General features: G+C 37.0%; 1 protein-coding gene across 1 annotated transcript in view; it reads left to right on the top strand.

Annotated features, from left to right (window-relative positions):
• The first annotated feature begins 3,409 nt into the window (after nt 1–3,409).
• The window catches only part of col8a2 (collagen, type VIII, alpha 2), a 90,580-nt gene continuing 73,252 nt past the window's right edge, over nt 3,410–20,737 (top strand). The window contains exons 1-2 of the mRNA XM_043217356.1: nt 3,410–3,511; nt 3,597–3,788. The gene's annotated coding sequence lies outside the window, so the exon portion shown is untranslated. The remainder of the gene's footprint in view (nt 3,512–3,596; nt 3,789–20,737) is intronic.

Raw genomic sequence — 20,737 nt, 5'->3', positions numbered from 1 at the left:
AAATTCTTTTTTACACCAAGAAAGAGCAGGACATAGATCCATCAGCCGAAAGAGAACCATCTCACAGGTGTAATATTCCCTGTTGATGTATAAATATTAGTGTTTTAGGGCAAAGGTGGTGATGTAAGCAGCCGACAAACATTGATTTGACTGTACCACCTGGAAGCTGTTCAAGAAGACAAGCTCCAACCTGGATGAACAGGTTCCCACCATCACTAATAACAAAATATTCTGTGTATGCTCAGTAATATCCACAAACCAGATTGCTATTTTCTCAACAACAAACCCAAATCATTCCAGAGGCATCCTCGGTGAAAAGTAAAGGGTGTTAAAAAGGATCTGTAGTGAAAACAAAACTGAACGACAAAAAGGTGAAACGAGCCATCCAAGAAGCTAAAAAACAAACACGAAAACAAGGTTGTGCAAAAGTTTATTCAGGGTTCATGAGCAAAAACTTCATGAGCAAAAACTGCTATCATGGAGTCTGATAGGAGACGTAAATGACGAGGAAATCAAGAAGTTCTGTACAGCTTCGAGAAAAGTGTCCAGATCCTAAAAAGTATTTTCGGTAACACTTTATTTAAGGTGTCACACTTTATGTTAGGTTTTGGGGGCTTAGGGGGCTAGAAGCAAATCAGTCAATCATTCTGTCAGTCATTATATTAAATTTTTTTATAGTTTAGAATAAATCTAAATCTAAATAGTTCACGTGTTGCAAATTAAAAAGAAAAATTACTGAAATGTATATAAATGCATAACAAATATATTTGGCTAATACTTATATATCCTAAGGTTACTGAAAATAATTTTGCCTTCATTTTTTTGCTTTTTTCCAAAATTCCACAGACAAGGCATAGTCCCACACTGAAATGCAGGACTTTTTTAACTTAAATGCACACTTATTGAATTTAAAGCATGTCAGTATTGTTATTTTTTAAGACATGTTTATAATGTCCTAACTGCACTATAGCTTAGACTCTAAGCCCTATGTGTGAAACCAGGCCTTTGAGTCTTACATTATATTAGAAGTATATAAGCAAAAGAGAGTCTTCGCCATTGATATCCTGTCAGTACCACTGGCTATCTCATCCACGAGGCTATGCTGTCCTCCCAATTTGAGCACCCTTTCCAGCCGCCATACAAGATGACACTGCGATCACCACCCTGCCTTCTGTGAGTTCATCTGGAGCAGAACAACTACAAGACAGGAAATCAAAAAGGGCATCGACAAGGCTTTCTAAGGAAACCAAACTCATTCGGTCCCCCTTTTTTACTTATACTGAGTACTGTATATACAATGTATATTGAGTACATTGTCTGCTGCTTCAAATCTTTCATAATCAAGAGCAAATGCTCAAACAAAAATAAATATCTAAAATGATTAAGGTTTAATTTCATTTTGTATACCTTCTAGACCAGGTGTGATTAAGACAAGCCCACCAGCTCAGGGAGGGGATGTAAGTGCATGAAAAGATGTAAAATGATGAATTACTCGCAGCACCACTTCAGTTCAAAGTGCAGTTTTATTTACAGTGCAGAAGGATTGTCCACAGTAAAAGATGTATACAGGTGCACACAAAAACAACGAAGAACAAACCCAAAGTACTAAAGAGACAAGTAAAAGGGGAAAATAAACCAGAAAATACTCGGTATCTAACAGGTGTTTTAAATAGCTTGAGGCACCGCAGTAGCACTCTTACATTGACTTGGTAAACAAACCCGGTCCCGAAGTTTGGCCTCTGCTTATGTAGGCCAAACTCCAGTTTTTTTGGTAGTATCATTTGCAGGTACATTTAACGGGAACACAAATACCACCTCTATTTGGCACTCAGTATCCACCATTGAGTTCAATCACACATTTATTATATTATTTCCACAGGTAAATACGCATGTAAACTCCTAATCACACGTTGACAAGGGTTTCGCCAGCTTTCGTTTGCGCGGCACAGCGCGGGGAGGCCGTGACGTCATAATTGGCCGCCACTCGTGCGCTCGGTGGTTTGGCCAGCGCCGGGTTTCCCGCCGGAAGACTGACCACGCCCACACAGGCAAACATCACAGGGACAGAACAGGGCAAGTGCTATGCAAAATGTATGTAATGGCTAATATGAACAACGGGGAAGTGCCCGAAATGCCCATGTGCTATCAGTATCGCGTGTGCACCCGCTTACCCTGATAGAGGCGATATAAGGGAGGATGCGACGAGTGGATGAGGTAAACAGGTGCGCGCGCGCGCGCGAGAGTGTGTTTCAGTGCTGCTTCCCCAGCGGTGGCAGCTAATGTGACTTTATCACACCAGGTTTTCATTTTTATTTAATTTTTTTTTTTTTTTTTACATACAGCTTTGTATATTTGTGTATGGTATAAATATATTTGAAACCAGTTTAATGGGCTTCACACCTGTTGTTTATGTTAAACTAGCTTCAAGCTGGTGTCTTGGACACACAAGGGAGAAAGATGTTAGTTTATTCATCGATGGGAGAGTTCATGAGAGAGCCTGTTGTAAAGTATTTTGCTGATATTCTATCCTCCCTATCACTGAGACGGGGTAAAGGGAGCCTATTTAATTTTTGAAACAGACCAACCTGCACAGTTTTCCCATTAGAAATACAGTCTGGGATTGGATGCCCCTGAGAGCTTATTCTGGCATTATCCCCAGATCACCTTTCATACAGTATGAATTCATTTCCTGAATTGTCTGGAAAGCTTTCATTCACTTGTATAGGTTTTAGCCTAAAGGTTTGGCTGCATAGAACCTCATTTACCTTAAAGTGTAAAACATTAAGAAATCCATTATGAGCATAGTATACCAAAGGCAGGTGTTTCATTCTGAAACCTTTGGCATGTATACTTACAAATGTCACAGAAAGCACAGTGCATAGGTACAGAACGTGTGCATTGAAAAAGAATATGATAAAGAAATGTGTTCCAGTGAGGCTTTTCAGTTAATAAATGGCAACAATTACTCTGTTTATGAGGGAGCCAGTGACACACTCATTCAACCGATTTGTTTAAAAACACTGATTTATTAAAAAAACAAAACAAGTAAATATTAGTGAGTCACTGAATCATTCAATCAACTGACTCTTTGTCTTCAAAATGTTGACTCTTTCACTAATGCAACATATGAATGCATCACTGAATCTTTCACTCAAAGCTGCTACAACCAGTTCTGCTATTGCTGTTTATGCTATAAAAAAGTGGAAATAATGTATAAAACATTAAGTTAGACACTGTTGTCATGTTGATCTTTATATAAAATATGACTTTTTTGACATATGACATTCTCGCAAAGTGGAGATACCACATTTAAAGTGCCATCACATTCACCATTGTTCAGTGAATTTTCAATGGCTAAATTGAGTAATTTCAATCTCCTGTGAGGGTTTTTTGGGGGGTTTTTTTACAACAGTTTCAAGTCACAAAAAGCTTTGGTTTGACTTCTGTGTGGGCTGTGTGATACTCCAGCATCTTTGTGACTGTCGGATGCTCATCTAGTTCTCAAAAAAAGGTAAACAACAAGTGCCTTTCACTTTTTAACAAATCATTTTCTTTTTGATGTATTGAAACTTAATGCTGTTCTTTCCAATTTCCAGTGGCATGAACTGTATGTATTGCTAGAAAACATGCACGAAGCAATCCACCCATTTCCAGGACAGTAGGATGCATCTTTCCTCTGTGAATGAATGCTTGAGGGATTTTGGCTGCTACCGGCAGCTGGACTAACAACCCATGACACACAGGAAAGGAAGGGTGGAGCTCACAGAAGCCTTTCCTGAACTTAGGAAGTAAGCTAGCTTCCTTTTCCTGGCATTTCTTTGATATGAATAATTGTCTTTCTGTGCCCGATTTGACCTTTGTATCTTTGAAGCACCTTAATACTGCGGATCGTGTGTTATTACAGTGTTTTACAAAATTGAGAGGTCCTTTATGGGCCGTGTTACCTGGAAAAAGCCTGTTTGTGGACAGATAAGGTCTCAATTTCGCTTGTGCCATGACCTTGTATACTTAGCAAATATCAACCCGTGGTAATTGATGGGTAATTGTTGTTGGACTAAAAGACAGACATTTAACGGTCACTGGTCTGCAATAATTGCCTTCTATTATCCTAATTTGGATGAGTGAGGGCAAACAAAGCTGTCAAACAGCACCGGTGAACAATGGTTATCAATGTCTTTGGCAGTTGAGTCGTCTGGGAGCCCGTCCACATGGTCGCTGTTAAGATTTTTTAAGGAAAACAGAAAGACTTCCGAAGCTCACGTTGTCCTTTTTACAGAAATGAAACATGCTGCTTTGAGTTCATGTGCTATTCCCAGATGTTAAACTCTGAAACGTGGTTTTTAAGCATATTATACTGGGTCTCCCTATGTAAGCAATCATGGAAAAGATGTTTCCTTCTTTTTTCCCCTTTGTTTATTTCCTGTTATGTTGATGAAATAGCAACAAATGCTTCTTAACCCAACCAGACCTGGTTCTTGATTACTGAACCACATGGATTATGTGTTTTTTGGGTTTTTTTTGTTGTTTTGTTTTGGGTTTTTTTGTAAATTCGAATCTGAAAGCGAGGTTGATCTAGGTTAGAATGACCTCACTGTTAGAAGACAGTGTGTCTGTGAAAATTTACCACACTTGTTTCCATTTGGAAATTTTGAGTGTGACTTCTGCTGCTATGCTCAGTAAATATTAACTACACCGGTAAGAACAAGATGGACATGGCGAAATAAAGAGAGGGAATGTTTTGCCCCTGCCGTTTACTTGGCAGTGGAAAGAGAGGGCAAGAAGCCGAGACTCTTTCGGGGTCTAATTATGACTTGCAGATGAAGAGAAACCACAGGAAAGCCGTATAGATGCATTCTCTCATTCCAGGGTCGCTGGAACATCTCTTGCCAATATAGGGATTCCATCCCTGAAAAAAAAAAAAAAAACCTGTGAATTAACCTTTCTGAGGCCATTTTCCTCCATTTTGTTGACTATTACGCTTGCATATTTCAATTTCAAGCTGAGAGAAGGAAAAAGGAAATATATTGGCAGGGGTGACCATCTTTCTCCACTATATATGAGGTTGAAGCTTAGTATTCGTTTCCTTTTAGTATTTTATGTCTGTGTGTAGTGTAGTTGCACATGTTACCGAGGCCTGAGGGAGCCTTTGTAGCGATGCTGGGCAGAGTGTGTGAAGTTACATAACCGTGTTGGAAACAAGGTTTTGATCAATGTACTCCAACTGCTTTTCAAGTGCAGACAGCACTACCAGTCACCGTATTGCTGCAGTAACGATGGAAATCACAAATGGTCAGATGTAATATCAGTCCAACATGCAAACGTCAATTTCGACACGTAAACAATAGTAGAAGACCGTTTTAGGTCTACGACTAAGTATGTATCCCAAGAAAGATGATATTTACGATGGTAAATAGGGAAACGATTAACTCGTATCCTGTTTTGAAATACAAGCCAGAGATTGTGTTGACTGACTGATGAAGTGTTTTGGATCATCTACTAACCAAAATGGCTTTCTTAATTTTTTTATGTAGTGAAACAGAGAAGCTTTCTGTTGTAGGCCTTTAGTAGTCAGATTTGATTGACATTTATATTTAAATGTTTGCATGTAGCAGACCCCTTTTTCCAATGTTTAATCCACTTACGACAGATGCTAATTATGTATTTTGACCAAACGTTGTTCATATCAGACTGCAGTTGTACGTATCAAAACGCAAGGTTTTCTGGAATTGTAAAGCTTACAGTGTGTAAGTTATTCCATCTGTGAATCTGGTGTCGTTCTTCTGTTCTTTTTATATTGACTTGACATATGGGTTCAGTTGATGTCATATAATTTATAGACAGAGATGATTTGATGGAACACATACATGCAGGGTCCAAAATAAACTAACATGGTGGGAAATCAAAAAAAAAAGTACTGGCCTTGCATTTATTATTACCAGCACTGAATCTGTATTGTGCATTACGTTTATTTTATATTAATAATAATATTTGTAACCGTAAGTTCTGAAAAATGAAAAGGTTCGGCCTACCTGATGAACTTTGTTTATTCATTCATTTATTTTAATCTTTTTAATTTGATTCAGTCATTGTCACAATCAGTCTAGGAGACACGGAGGTACAGGTTAGTGCAGCACAGAGTTTATTTAAACAGTGACGCCGGAGCAGGATCGAGTCTGGATGAGTGGCAGATGAGTACGCAACAACTCACAGGAACTTCAAGGAACAGCGGAGATCACAGGCCAGCTGAAAGACAGGTAAGTTCTTTGGTCTGGTATAGATTCAGGTGGAGAACTGTAGATGTGACATGACAGAAGAGACAGCTTTTAACTGTGGGCTTGATTGGCTGCAGCAGGTGTGATGAAGCAAAACCCATGTGATGCTGACCTTGAGAATTGAGGTGCTGATGACTGTCTCTGAAAGTCATGCTACATTTTTTTTGTTGTTGTTGTTGCATTAATTCATTGGGCAGCCTGACTTCCCAAAATAATTTTCTTTTCTTGCATATGGTGGGCGTTAATTTTGACCCAACATGCCTCTGGGGCTTTTGTTCATTTAGCTGAATGCACTGAAAAATGTCTTTATGCTAGACGGGGTAAACTACTATGATTTTTATTACACACTTTTAATATAAGATTAATAAAAACAGATAAAGCAGTAGTCTTTCTTTCAGTTCATGTATATTTATGTTTACGTTATTAGAAAGGAAGTGTGCAGGAAGGCCATTTGTGCTGAGAGTAAATATTAACCACTCCTCCTGGGCCAGGAGCTTATTGTCGCCTCTCACTCTCTGACCTCAGTTCAGATAATGATGCCAGTTTAGGGATGCATTTCCTCAACAGGATACAGTCTACATCCTATTATTTACATCTGTTATTTCAACCTACTTTATGGCCCTTTGTCACACTTAACATTTGGCTGACACAGATATGCCTTTCCAAAATAGTTTTACAGTCTACAGGTATGTAAACACCAGTTGTTATTTCAGAATAACAATACGATTTATAAGGCTTTAGGTTCCAGATTGAAATTTAGATGGTGAATTATTGTTGGGCTATTTTTTTTTTTTTAGCATGGTGAGGACTTGACACTGCATGGTTTCAGCTGCCACTTTCTGGTACTAGTTCAGCTTGAGAAAGATCTCCTTATCGCATGGCTCCCTATTCTTAAATGTCAAGAAAAGGAGGAGCCGATTTGGACTACTGATAGAACTAAGACACACTCTCTCTTTCACTTTCTCGCTTACTCCCTCTCTCTTTCTCCTTCCTTACAGTAACCTAATGTGTGGCACCATTATATTTGCTTATCTTGGCTCTAAGCAGAGGAGTTTCTTCCTTGCACTCAACACAACACAAAGTGGGTGTGGATGGGGAAAAGGGGGAGCCATACCCTGGCCTCTGACTTCTATCAGGCCACCTCAGCGGCTAGGGTTACCTCTTTTCATTCTGGCCCGGATTTTTTCCTTCCCTTTTTCCACATGGTACCATGGAGACTCCAGCTTCCCTCTGTGAGGTGGCCTGCCCTGTCTCACTTGTCCTTGAGAAAACCACATACTTTTTGCATGCCTTCCACCAACAAAAGCCCCTCAGCCCATTCTACCCTATTTAACTTGTTTTATTCATTTCAGTCTCATTCTGTCCCTTTATTTCACTCTCTCATGCAAACACACAGATAATGCAGTGTGTTTTGAGCTTTGGCTTTGTGAAGACGACTTTTACAAGTGTGCAAACATGTCAGAGGTAATTCACGTTGATTTTATCCTTTTATACAAATATTTCTAGTGCAATTTCAAGCCGGAATTCAAATAGTGAATTATTTCATGTCAGGTATTTGCTGAGATATCCATAATTTCATCCCGTACATGGCGACCTGGACACGGTTTTATAAATACACTGTTATTTAGTTGTTAGCGAAGACTTGAAAGCTTAAACACATGAGTCTCTGACTAACAGTTGATGTATAAAATGTCATATAAAAGCAAATTATTGTGAAAATGAGGGGATAACGGGATGGATTGCACAAAGCCTCTGTTCGCAGATGTAAACAATTTGGGGAAAAAAACAATGAAAAAGAATTTCTCAGGCATGCCTGCGCATTCAGATGTTGAAAGCAGGATCTGTGAAAGGGATCATCCAATTAATTAGTGTGAGGTATTAGATGTCAAACATGTGGAAACACACTGTACACATCTCCCTCGAGTCGCATATGAACGCAATTACCGCTGCGTCTGTGTAAACAGTATTGCTCTTATGAATGAAAATATCTTCAGTGTGACGTGAAAATCAAAAATGGACACACTCGCTGGAACACATACATGGAGAGACTCTTCCAGATGTTCACTCCAGAGAGAATGGGTGGATTTTACTCAAACATGAATGCTGCAGCTTGTAAGACACGCCGCTCCTTTCATTAGCTGCAGAATCTCTGCACTTTGCTAATTAGAGGTAATCTTATTTTTGTTAGTCTTAATTTGTTATGGAAAATAATATAGTTCATTTGCTTGAGTCGGTAGTATAGGTAGAAAAAAATATATAAAAAAAAAAAGTTCTTTAAAAAACAAAACAAAAAAATAAAATTCACATTATGAATGTTTGTGTAATTTTGATTAAATAAATGTATTCTTGGTCATCATAAGAGACATGTAAATGTATGAACAGTAGTGTATTTAACAATATATGTGTAATTTTAGTAATATTGTAAGTTCATCTGAATCTTGCAACACATGGTCTGATATTCATTCAGTTGTATTTTGTGCTACAACTAGTAGTAAAGAGGAAAAGATTATCAGTTCACTCATGAATTAGAATTTTTAAATAAAACCGAGAGATGAAGCTGATATGTTTAAATGACATAAGTAACGTAAGATCCAACATTTTTATTTAATGTTTTAAATTTTTTGCTTGTCATAATTCTTTACATACAATGCACTGCGACCCCTGAGAGTGTGTCACTTATGAGCAACATCTGTTACTGTCAAATTTAGATTCTGAAATTTAGCCAAGCTGTAACTGAAATTAGAGCTGGTTGGAAATGTCATTAATGTCCTCTCTTTTCATTTAAACCTCATTAGAATATGGGAAGAAAAATCTATTTGACCGCAGACCATATAACAAAATATTGGGTTGTTTTCAAAAGCAGCTCCCTTCACTGTAATTAAAATCAAACCATGCAGTCACCAAGGCACTAGTGGATTTTTTTATTTATTTTTTTTTTACCATTCTCTGGGGCCAGCTTTATACTTAACGTGTTTAGCTTTATTTCACAATTCATTACACGTTGTGTGAGCTGTAAAACAAGTAAGACAGTGGAAAAGTTATATTCTTTCAGTCTTTGTTTTATTAGCACAAGGTAATGCAGGTATTTCATGTAAATCTTAATGTATACATCAAGACATACACTGAGTATTAGACCTCATGCCATCAATTTAGCTATACCATGGTCTCCCTGTCTGAAAATGCACTTAAAGTGTACCATAAAGGCATAGTATAAACTTCCATGATTTAAAGCTCAATACATCAAATTGTCAGTGAATGTGTCCACCAGAGAGAACATATTGCTGATATATCGTCCATTTATTACTTAGTGGCCTGTGAGTATAGTTTGGCTATTGTTGAACATTCATTATAAACATTATTTTGATTTCGGAGAGGACGGTTGCCTCAGGATTAAGCATGTGGATTTAATAAACATTTGATGTAATGAATAACATTACAATGTCTGCTCTGTACGAAAGAACTGAACGTAATGTAATGACATGATGCATTGACCATGAAGTGGCAGTGGGCTCGTACAAACAGCAAAAACGTATTAAGCGTAGAGTTTTCTTCTCATTTAATCTCCCTTTCTGGTGATATATTACCATTTCCCAATTACACACTTGGAAAATATGCCAAATTCATTTGCTGGAAAGTGCCTTCCTTGTTTTCATGTTTTCTTTTTTCCACTTTTGATTTGTATTTCTGTATATGGAAAGCAGCGTAATAATTATGAGAAACGTACTATTCATTTGTGGGGAAAAAAATGGATTTGGTAGCTTACTTAGGCAGCATAAGCTTGAACATTAACCGTAGGATGACACCAGGTCGCTGCTTTTGGATTGATGACTGTAATTGGTGGACTCCCATTGATGCTTTTATTCACGATCAGGCATGTGTCTGGCCGGCTGTGCTTAAATACCTTCCCCACCTGAATTCATTCACTCAGCCTATGCTGTGCCTGACTCAAATCGGCCCATGAGAAAACGACAGCTGTTATTTTAGGAGAGACTTGAGAGTTATGTGTCTGCTTCCTTCTCAACTGGAAGCTATGAAATTCAGTAAGGTCGGAAATCAGAACGCAGAAGAGCTTCCTCTAGTTTTGGGGTTTTTAGAGGTAATCGCATTTGTCTAAATGATCCACTGGGCAACTGCAGAGGATGGGATTGTAAATAACCTACTATAATTTGCCAAGTAATGATTGTGAAGGAACTTCAGCCAACAAAAGTCATTTTGTAGATTTAAACAGGGCTGGGTTTTTGGATAATTAACTATAAGCTCTAAATGTCTGTTTATTATTATTTAGTCAGGGTTACATGTAGAAGGAAGACATTTATTGGATGCAAACAAATAAACATTATTCATTCTGAAAAATAGTACATTCCTATTAAGCTGTTATTAAATATGTGCAAGGGTGCCAAAATATATCTTTGATTAATTTGATTGTTCATGTTTTTTCACTTTATTATGAATTATTCCTCTATTATTACTATTTTTTTTTTATAGAATTAGAATAATGACTTTATACCATTATACAGATGATATTTGAAAGCATGTTGGTAAACCAAACCATTGGTGACCATTGACTTCGGTTTTACAGACAAGATGCTCAAAAACAGTATCTTTTATGTACAGTAGTACATGTTTGGAATGACATCAGGTTGAGTGACTGATGATTTAATATTCATTTTTGGGTGAACTATCCATAAAGAATCTTTCAGGTCCTATTGAATAGTGTCTTGGAACAGATTGTTGCTATTGTAACATCATTTCCAGTGCCTTGAATATCTGAGTATGAAGTATTAATGTTTCAAGTCTCCCAAAATCCAAATGGGTCTGTGAGGACCATTTGTAAATCACACGTGTGCAAAACATTTGTTACAGTCAGATAACAATGCCCCAGTTGCATTTTAAGAGCTTCTTTATATACAGACCTAATTTAAACATTGAGGCTTAATTTATGCCAATATATTGCTTCATGAGAGGCATGATGGTTGACGGTCTGCAATACACCTCTGTGCTATCAGCGAAGTTACGTGCCAGTAGAACCATTTTCCCCTTTTTGTTCCTTCTGCACATCTGGACAACATCTGAATGTTGTTCAGCGTCTGCTGCAACAGAATCGCTCGAAAGACGGATGAGATGTACTGTATGTGTGCATCTCTTTACCATAAAAAAGCCGCTAACCCCTCCTTGCATCATAACCCCCACAATTCCTTGTGCTAATATTTTATCAGGTAACCAAACACAACCGAGCCAGCCAGGCCAGACAACTGTGCAGACAGCTCCCTCTTATTTTTAGCAGGGCTGAAAGATGGGCCAGCAGACGCAGATGATCGTTCAGTGAAATGTAGGACTCCCAGTGCTGCTGTGGAGAGCTCTGTGGACGCCCAGTATGTCACGAAGAAGAACAAGAAGACTGAGATGATGCAATGTGAGATGCTCTCCTGGATGTCCAAAGTTCACGCTATAAAAAATGAGGTGTTTGCTGAACTTAAAAAAATGAAGGCAACTGTTGGCAAGACTCTGTGGAGTTTCTTGACAAAAGATGAACTGGACTTAAAGTTGAATTAACTTAATGGGAGTTAATTTTAACAGAAGTTTAGTGTTATAAAGAAGTCTCTTGGAAGCATTTATCAGGTTAAAAAACTGTGGCTTATATGATGATATGCTGGTCAATTATTGCATAAACATTATCATCGATGAAAACACTTATATTACAGTGATATTTTGTCATAACTGTGATCATTTTTTTTTATAAAGTTAGAAAGAATGATCTATTTTCTAACATTGTCACTCATTTCACAAATTTCATGCATCCTTGATCGATAGTGGATAAAAATACCACAACAGACATTTGTGCGTTTTATTTATTTTTGGTAACACTTTATTTTGATGGTCCATTGAACATTATGTTGACTATAAGTAACTTTGCAAGAACATGTCAACTTTTTGTAACTTTAACCCTTAATAATCTACTAACACTATAGTTAGAGTTAGTAGATATGTATATGCAACGTTACTTTATAGTCTAGAGAATGTGTTAAAGGCACAAACAAAAAGAAAGTCAAACCTTATTTGTAACTAAAACATGCAATCATTAATTGAATTCAAACCAAGTCCTGGTGAATTTAATTAATAGGTGAATTTAAATAAGTGAAATCATAGCATAGCTGTGCTGAGATGCATTAATGTTATTTAATGTAAGTTTAAAAAGTGTTTGGGTTTTTTTTTTTTTTTTTTTTTTTGCATTATTTATTTGGTCTAAGAATCTTTTTTCGGTCACCACTGTTCGTAAATCTCAAGGTTTATTTATTTATTCAATTATTTATTTAGTCTTATTCTGTAGAACATATACATTGTGATTGCGAGCATGTGTTGTAGATTTCCAGATTTATGTGACATCATTATCTCCGATTCTCTAATCTAATTTGCCACAACATCGCAGTTAAACAAATTGCAAGTCTGAAAGTGTGTGTTGTTTGGTCCAAAATACAAAACAGTCTCCGGAAATGTTCCAGTGAAGTCTACATGATTAAGTGGGTTTAAATGTTGCGTGATGGAATCATGGTGACTTTTTCCACATTATCAAAATAGTTTTGAGCAAAAATACTGACTTAGGCCTCGCCCAACCTATGCAACCTTTAAAGTTTTTAACATTGTTGCTTCATAATTTCAATGGCAATTGATCTTTCATTGAATGTTCTGTAGATTTTACTCCAGCTAAACGAAAGGTTTTAAAGTACTTGGGAAGTACTTACGAGCAAAGCAAATATACATTATGGTGATCATTATAGGTCAATGGCACAAAACTGACCCATGGGAAAGGGGAACATAGCACAATATTTATAACGCATATTAATGCATCTAAAAGAGGGGCCCATGCTAACCAGCCTTGCCAGATATAGGACCTCAAATAAGTCTGCATACCAGTTTAAATACCTCACGTCATGCATGTACCACCATGCATGCTACAGACAACCAGGCTCCTAAACATTGGAAAAGAACAGAAAGAATGATTCAAATCAAACTAACAAGTCTGCGATATAAATCAAAGACCACTTTGGATGTTGTGTATTTTATTCAAAGGGATCATTCTCAGTTTTTATGGCAGCTTATTGAAGGGTAACCATGGGAGCAGACGTTAAACATGTATGTTTTAGACTGAGGCCTCTTTGAATCTGTCATCATCGAGTGACGGCCTTTGCTTTGATTTCCTGTACTAGTCCCATGCTTCATGGCGCATATATGCGCGATGATTTATTTAGAGGTCAGCTGCACCTATAAAAGATGAGTGACATGTGAGAGCTCTGTTAGCCGGGACCACAAACCTCTGGCTCCAAACTCAGTCGATTGTTTCTAAAAAAAAACAGACTTTAAAAAGAATAAGAGAACAGGCAATGGGTTTGATGTGCTGATGAATGTCATATAACCTCAGGAGATGGGAGAAAATGCCCTGTTTTTAAATAGCATTCAGCTGATGCTGGTTCTAAGTCACGTAAGCCTGATGAACGAACATTTATTTTCATTTTGGATTGTTTAGAGTCAAACAAATAGTAACATTCTATTGTTGTATATGAGTTGCAGATCTTTGCATTACTTTGAAGTTCTTTTAATTTTCTTCTTTTCTTGACAAATTTATGCAAGATTCGTGGAATGGGCCTGTCATTTCATCTAGTTGTGAACAGCTACAAATCAAGATAATCAAACAGGGCTCAGTTATACAACCCCTTATGAATGATTCTCAGCTTGTGCTGCTGTCTTCCACATGTGCGTTATGGGTAGGATGCACTATTTGCTTAGTTTTTAACACACCGGCGGGGGGCCTTTTCCTCAAGCCCCAAAGTATTCACATGTGCCCAGGCCTCTTGTTTAAACGAACACCTTCCTCTGCAGGACCGACGCAGAATGATTTCCTCAGATTGTGTTTAGGCCCTCTAGGGGCAGGAAACAGGAAATGGAGGTCGGCAGTATGGTGTTAAAGCATGGCTTTGACAATAACGCTTAGTGACACTTGGCAGGGCTTCGAGTGCAGCCGTTAATGCGTCTTTTCCGTGAGGTATTTGTCTTCTCACAGACAGACGGTTGATTTAGCTCGCTAAGATGATGACCGATAAGAGCCGGGCAGAGAGGACTCGTAAAGCTCTCTCCCATCACTGACTGGCCTAGACGTTTGTTCAACCTCTGCACACCCTGAAACACACACCAATCTCACATGCACTTGCACCGTTCACACAAACTCAAAAAACAATCCCAGACTCCCACGTTCTTCTCAGCTACTGACAACATTAAGCTTATTATCCTGTATTTTGCCTCAAAAAACACAGACAAATTTTTACATTTCCTCCTAAAATATTAATAATCATTTGAAAAAAGGAAGTTAGGAGTGTTTGATCTGCTGAAACGGGCAACCATAAGCAGAGAATGATTTGGATATTATACTAATTTTACATTCAATTTAGTAAAATATCTGGGTAGTTTTAGATTAACTAACTTAAATCAACTAAAGTTTCAATAGTTTTTTAATCTGTGATTTAGTCTCTTTAAGGTTAGTCACTTGATAACACCCCCAAAATAGGCGATAGTCAAGACAAAAGACCCCAAATCTGTATAATTTCATATATAACATTACATTTAAAATAAATCTGACATAAAATCTTATTAGCATGCCTATTATTAACATATTGGCTGGTTTATTAGTAGTTATAAAGCACATATTTTGCATGACCGTATTCTACATCCCTAATATCTACCCAATACCTAAACTTTTAGTTTATAAAATGTATATTTTCTATGATCATTTTACCTACACTAACCAAACATATTGTAAATCTACATTTAAAACCACCTTAAATATCAGTGTTTGAATAGGAGTGATGCTTCTGCATGCACATAAATTAAAACTAAAATCAGTATCATTGCTGCATCTTTAGGTTTAAAAACAGTGGCTTTCACTGTTGAGAGCTGAACTCATTCTTCTCACACAAAGACACGTCCTGAGAAAATAAACTAGCTTGCTAGCAATCATTAGTTAGCCATAGCTGTGTATAAGAGAGTCGTGCCAGAGTGTGTGGTGTCCATGCAGAGTAAATCTTGTAGGAATTCTCTACAGCAGAGGTCAGTGATTCGGTGTTTGGTTTGGTGTGACACTGTGGTAGAACAGTATTCTCAAACAGACACAACAGATGACTTAAATATTCAAAATATGTGCGTCCAAAGAGCATCTGAGTTCGAGAATTATTGTGTCTCCTTTCATCAATAATAATCTGTTTATTATTTCTAGAGCCGTGGTTATCATCAGGGACATTCCAAGGCATTTCTTCCCCCACGCTTGCTAATATTTGTAAATGTTGATGAAGTATATGATGATGAAGTGAACAAAGCACAACATGAATTTTATCCTGTTCCCCGAGCCTATTCCCATAATAAAAGAATGGCCGGAAGAGATGGCTGGATGAGAAGCGGCTTTTGGAGGGAGTGGGGGGGGGAAGACAAGCAGTAATGCTGAAACTCTATAATTGATGGTGTTTGATTTCCACTGTAATTAGCATTCCTTTGGATATTTGAATTTCCAACCTGGACCTATCTTATATCCGTGCTGCATTCCAAAAATGGCTGGCTGGCTTACAGCTCCTCTAAACTGCCCATGAATTGAGTTTTGGATTCTTGTGTATTTAGCGTAACAGGCGTATTTCTCTCACACTCACACCGTATGACTTTCTTTCTAGTGTGGAACACCGGAGACATTTAGCAAAATGTTCAAGCTGCGATCTTCCAGTAGAAAAAGGAAGTAAATTGGAGGCAGGATATTCGTACATTATATTCCAAGCCATCCAATGTTGTAAAATGTCTTTTTGTTATTTGCTATCTATCATGCGATAGCAGCTGTGGATCGCGTTCCTTATTTGGAAACATAACAAAAATACAGTTTAAAATACTTTTTTTTTTGCTTTTTGTTCCTCAGAAAGAAAAACGTCATGAATTTCGAAAGACGTGGTGACAGACTTTTCTTGTTTGGGTGAACTATCATATATTTCACAGCTCCCTCAAATGGTATTTTAGCTTATAAATATTAATATTTGGGTGAGAGAGAAAGGACTTTGTTTTGGTTCTATGGTGTTTAATAATATTCTATAAGAAACATATTTTCACCTTCAGTCGTCCAAGGACAAGCTTACATTTTTCTCTTTTCCTTGAGTCTTGAACTTCTGCGAGTATTTAGAGGGCTTTCTCTTTTCTCTTCCCAGGGGCGGCTAGATAAATATTTAGCATGTGCCCAGTCCAAACTTGCGTCCTATCAAAAGCTTTTTTTCGGGAATGTTCACAGGTGCTTGTCCAAGTTCACAGCTTAGGAAATGTTTTGTTTTGTGAGGTTGATCGATAGGGCAGGAAGGAGAATGGACTGTAGCCATGGGCAGGGAACCATTCAGAATTTGGCCATCGGCAATGACCGCATACAGTTCCAGGGCAAAACGATCCTTTTCTTCCTTTTGATCACGGCAATGAGAATAGATTGGTCTACATTTATGTTGAGGAAATCTGCCACAAGGAAATAAATGAACAAACTTGAATAGCAGAAAACTGAGCTCATTATCCTAGATTTTTTGCTCTCACTTGTTTGCTTTGACTATTAACAACAACTAGCAGCGAATATGCATGCATCACGGCAGAATTCTGTGAGAGTTTTTTTTCTCCAATTCCACCAGAGTGTAATTTCAACCACATCTTGAATAGTGTATTGTGCTTCTTTCATTCTGTGGTTGAAGATTTTAGACAATGTTGGGATAAACTAGCTCTATTTATGTACACTAAACACACATAAATGAAAAATTTGTGTAATTTGTTTTAAAGAAGCTATAATTAATAATTTCCGCATAATTAAAAATGAAATGTTTCGTTTCACCTCTTTTTAAATCATTTTAAACATTAAACAGTTTATCTTTTTATCATCATTATACATTTTACATTAAAGATGTCAGTGATTTTGTGTGTAAAAAAGCCCTTAATGTAGCAAACACGCGCATTCCAGTATGTCTAAAAAGTTAACATCCCAGACTCATTTTACAACACTTTCAAAGCGAAACTTTCAGTGAGTGGTGCTAGAAGTGTCTTTAGTTTCATCCAAAACAGATGAATGTGGATCTGTTAACATTTTGTGTTGTTTTGTTGTACACAATATGCAGAAATAGTTCCAAAATAGAAATGTGTTAGTAATGAGTGATGCCATAAGAGAAATACTAGATGCATAAGATAAGAAAGTAATGTATCACAGTAAACCTACCAATATATATATATATATATATATATATATATATATATATATATATATATATATACATATACACACACACACATACTTAAAAATATTTACGTATAATTTATATTATTAAAAAAATTTTTAATGAAATGTATACATGTATACAAAAAGTTTTATTTTGGATGCGATGAATCGTTTCACAGCACTAGTATTACTTTTCCAGTGAGCCTGTGTTGAAAATGAATACTGCTGAACATTGCGAATCTGTATTTCGTGAGTTCTCAAGTGCTTTCATTCAGCCAGGCTCAAGAATCCCCATCTAGTGCACGTGTCTCTGTAAGTCATCCTCACCACATCTGGTGTGGAGGAAATCTATCCCCCAATATTACAAGTAATGTTGTAAATTTTTCTCAAAAGGGCTTCTCTTGCCTATGCAAGTGATGAGGCTAAACTAAACCTTATGTTTATTCAGGACATTCAGGAAAAACCATATACTGAAACACCAGCTGCCCTTCCCGTTTTATTTTTTAGCAGGTCTGAACAGTCCCAAACCCTCGCTTCCTCAACCATGCCATAATACTTTCCCCTTTCCCATTTTCAAAAACATTTATCCCTCTCTCTGGAGTTTATATGACTTGAAACTATTGCAAAAATGTGTCTGTCTGTTTCCTTTTTAGGACTTGTGAGACATAATCCCCTTCTGTCTTTTTCATTCTTGACTAATGCAATGGGCACCAAGACACACGTCTGGACTCTTGTACGTAAAAGTCAAATAAATCAGGTTGGGATACATTATGCTACACCGACTGTTAAGAGTGCCTACGAGATGTTTGTAATAGTTGGCATTGTCGAGTGTGGAGACCCCCAGAGTCTATACGCACAATAAAATAAGGTTCCAGATTCCCAGTCTGGCACATTTCCTTTTGCAAACACCTCTTTTCATGCTCCCCCTCTGCAGACCCTCATGATGTATTGACTGTGGTGCTATCCATGCTTCTTGCTCCAAACTTAAGGGTGGTAGGGTGAAATACAGGAGAATACCTTATATTCCTATTAGTTGACATATAAAGATCGTTTAATAGATGCTGCTTTTAATACGTTTTGGAAGCCATTCTAAACTGTAAGTAATTAGTATGTTAGTTTAGTAATTGTTAATGAATGCATTTTTTTTTTGTTTTGTTTAAGAATGTTGAAAGATGCCATTACTAACTTATCCAGTTTATTAGCTGACATTTCTGTGTTTTAAAGCTACAATCCCATAATTCTCAGTAGTCTGGAAAAATAACATATCCAGATAAAGCATTAATTATATACCTAATGCGAAATGTTTGCAATAAGGTTGCATTACTGCTGAAAATCTTACTGTGATATATTTATATTATACAATTATATTATTATTATTATTATTATTATTATTATTATTATTATTGTTATATATTCTTTTATCAATTCATTTTATTCACTTGAACACACTATGAAATTTTGATATATGGACATGGTATTTCACATGCTTGTAAAAGGTTTTTACTCCTAATTGCTTAGAATTATTTTACCACAGTTCAGCGTATATCTCCTTACATTTTCCCATTTTGAATCTTGTAAAATCTAATAAAACCACCTACTTTTAATCACCACATACTGTGGTGTGAGGGACCTCTCTATGAGACATAATGAACTGTTTTAAACTGATGGTATGAAGGGTAACACAAACTATAGTCAACACTTTTTAAAAACAAGCAGTAGCTTTGTGTTTGTGTATTTTAACAGGTGATACTGATAGGTTTATGTGTTTTTATGAGGCTTTAGAACAATAAAAGGGCCCTGCTCCTTAGAAAGCAAACCAGAGCTCATCCTTGAGGCAAAGGTCATTGAGAGTTCAGGTCAATCAAGTGCCAAGAATCTTTCTCTAAGCAGAACCATTAGGACTTGTGTCCTGTCACCACATTAATTTTTAATATCGCTATTCATGACTTTCATGACATTTGGTTTGTTTGTACGTGCAGTATTGCATGGCTTCCAGAAACTTTCTTGATGAAACGTCCTTCAGTGTTGGCAGTGTTTTGACACAACAGCAAACAGTATTATAAACTGTCTGACTCTGCATTTGGCTCTGCATCACACTGACAAGCATGACGATGCTTTATAATTACATCTTATATACTGTTTATTTTAACATTAATCTCCACTTGCAGAACCCTACAAACGTTCAGGAATTTTAACTGTGGGTTCAGAATTCCACATTATCTCCGCTGCAAATGGCCTCAACTTGAAGTCACGTTCCATGGTTATATTACAGCTGAGCTGTTGTCAAAAACATGTTTAATAAGAGGTTTTTATCAGCCTAACTGCCACAAGGTGTGAGCCACAGAATATCTTATTTTATTTCTATTTTATTTTTTATGTCCTGACTCCGGGAGCCATTGTGATGGGGAAAATTTCAATGCATTTGCAAGTAAACTGTTTTTCAAGCAATGCAAGTGAACACAAGAGTACTGAAATATAGATTTTCTCATATTACCATGTTCCTTTATGGTCTCCATATGACTTACATTGTGTTCTTGTTGAAATAAGATTGAACCACAGTGTAAATGCAAGTACTGTACACCATGTCTAATAGTATATATTATTATAAAATCATGCATACCGTATAATATGTCATATACTCTTTCAATTTCATTTTTGACCTTTTTCCATTTTATTAACATAAACATGAAAGCGAAGAGCAGAAACAATGAGCCAAGATCTGGCGAGGAATATGAAAAGCTGGATTCAAACTTGGTTCTCTACTCCAAAAATATGTATTGATATACATTGCGACCTGATGTGACCTCATCATTTCAGCCACACCACAAAATCCTCCGATATGACACTCTTCACCTTCACATGCACCATATGTGGTTTGTTCTCTGGTGAGTTGGCTGTGATTTCTTCCATGGTGTAAAAGACTAATGCACGGCCATACCACATTAAAGGTTTGAGTGTGAAACCAAACCCTTTAGTATAAATTGAGATGCCAAACGTCATTCATCGTTCCTTTGATCAGTCATTTTGATTGTTTTCCATCGCTTTACCTCACAAATTCCTGTTGTTCGAGTGCCATCAGTGTCTCTTTTAATATTACAGAGAACACCGGCTCTTATCCCAGTAGCACACGGGCACATCAACAGACATTTGGAATTATTTAGCTCTTCAGTTTTTCTCATGACTACAGAGAGATCTCATCTCATCT

This window comes from Puntigrus tetrazona, chromosome 19 (genome assembly GCF_018831695.1).
Source record: "Puntigrus tetrazona isolate hp1 chromosome 19, ASM1883169v1, whole genome shotgun sequence".
Classification (NCBI taxonomy): Eukaryota; Metazoa; Chordata; class Actinopteri; order Cypriniformes; family Cyprinidae; genus Puntigrus; species Puntigrus tetrazona.
Note: the sequence above shows the minus strand (reverse complement) of the source record. Positions and strands in the feature narration are given on the sequence as shown.